Below are 2,361 nucleotides of genomic sequence, written 5' to 3'. Positions count from 1 at the left end.
TCACAAGCTTAATAATTCTACAAACACACCCTGCAGCAAGTTCTCCTGCCATAGCTTTGGAAACTACCCCAATTAAGAAACAAATACAATACTAATATATATATATATATATACCCGACTTTACCAAAAACAGAGATTTTGGAGCGTTTGGAAGAGGAGTCTGAGGAATGTTATTTAGATATTTTTGATATATATGGGTAAAAAAGTGTATAGAAATGTGTGTAATGTTGTTTAAAATGCTTAAAAGTGTGTTTGAACTTAACCACCGAACACCCCCGATCTCAAAGCTCTTCTATTTGTTCTGCTCGATCTCAGCTTTGATGCAAAACAATCTGAGAAAAAAGAATTTATTATGCTTCTTGTGTGTGTTGTTGGAATCAAGTTGACTTTTGACCACAGAGTTTACATATATCAGCAACAAGGAAAAAGTAGTGGAAGTTTCTATGGCTGCAACAATAGTTAGGAACACCTTCAACTAAAATTAGGAACACCCAAAAAAAAAAAAAAAAAATTATTTGTTCTATTTTCACAATTTAATTAGGAACACTCTCAACCAAAATTGTGTTCTGTGGCTGTTTTCGTCTCAGTTTAAAACATCGAAGAAAAAAAATATATATAGTGGCGGCAACAAAAACTGAGAAAAGAAAAATAATAAGAACAAGACGAGGGACTGGGAAAGAGAGAATGCACTGGTGTGATGGCATCCAGCTGTTTGAAACTTTGAAAAGAATATTGAAAAGTGTGAGAGACAATTGAAATAAATTGGATAGGTGAGAAAGAGTGGTATACGTGGGTGGGTTTGGGAAATGGAAAAGTGAATATCAAAAAGGTTATATGATTTTAAGGGGCGGGCTCCCCTCCCGTTATAATATCTCCAGTTTTCTCATGTTTTTACACCGATGAAAGACACGTGGCAAGCAACAAATCCTAAGGTTAGAAATAAGCCACATAATTTTCTCTACCTTTTAACCTTTTTCAGTTTTCAATAAAATTTTTCTGGGTTTGCTTCAATCATCTGTTAAGAAAAATAATCTTTCAAAATCATATTTTGATGGTTTCTACCATCACAAAATGATCAGCCACTCCAGACCCATATCTAGGAAGCTCAAGAACTCTTTCAAGAGCTTCAAAGCTTGATGGAACAACTTTTGTTGGAGAACAGAACAATGAATTGGGGGTTTTGATTTGGGTTTTATTAAATTGTGATTTGAATGTGAAGAGAAAAGCCAATTAATTGGATAAATGAATCAAAAAATTAAGGAATAAAAGATTAGAGAAGAACATCATGGCTGCTTTCAAAGCTTTGAAGAAGTTGAGGAAGCTTTCAAAGCTTCCATGGCTGATTCTTTCACAGCTTTCAAAGCATATTCAGAAGTCCCATGCCAAACCCACAACCCATCGGAACTCCCACGGCCATAAATCCATATCAAACCCGATATCTCACCTCCCCAAGCTCGCCAGAGGACCTCAATTTCACACGCCTCCACCAGAACGAGCCTCGATGCTCATAGCGGCATAGCCATGAAACCCACCGTGTCAATCCAAACAGCCATGGTTTCTTGTTTTGCTATGCCAATCTTAGCTGTGAAACCCACAGTTTTAGTCCAAACCCATTGCCATCAAGTTCTGATCTGCCAATTTGGACGCATCTGATGCTCAGGTAGATGAGGTCCGTTTAGGGTGGGTATGTTGGGGAAAGATGCGAAGAAGAAGGAAAGACAAAAAAATTGAGAGAAAAAAGTGGTATTTGACGTGTGATTTTTCTAACCTTAGGATTTGTTGCTTGCCACGTGTCTTTCATTGGTGTAAAAACATGAGAAAACTGGAGATATTATAACGGGAGGGGAGCCCGCCCCTGATTTTAATTACTCAAAATGTTGGTTTTATTTACAAAAATGCCATTAATGATTTTTTTTTTTATAAGATGCCATTAATGATTTTATTATTTTATTTATAAAAATAACCCTATGCAGATATGCTTACTTTTTCTAAGAGTTGAAAAAATAAACTGATATATTGAATTTTTAATTTTTTATATATATATGAATTGGGGGAAGTAAATGCAAATATGGTGTCTACTAATGCAACTAATAAACAATCATTTAATTAATCAATAATTAATTGAGAGAAGCAACTAACAAACAATAATTAATAATTTAATTAACCAATATATTATAAAAGACAAATAAATTAAATTATATTAGGCTAAACAAAAATTAATAATTTTATAATTAATAAAATAATAATATAATAAATTATAGTTTATAAAAGACAAACAAATTAATGAAACAACTAAACAACAATAATTAATAATTTTATTAATATTTCAAATGAACTTATAGTTTATTGTTTATTCTTTTG

The sequence above is a fragment of the Quercus suber genome, unplaced genomic scaffold, assembly GCF_002906115.3.
Source record: "Quercus suber isolate HL8 unplaced genomic scaffold, Cork oak 2.0 scaffold_172, whole genome shotgun sequence".
Lineage (NCBI taxonomy): Eukaryota > Viridiplantae > Streptophyta > Magnoliopsida > Fagales > Fagaceae > Quercus > Quercus suber.
This window is presented reverse-complemented; position numbering follows the sequence as displayed.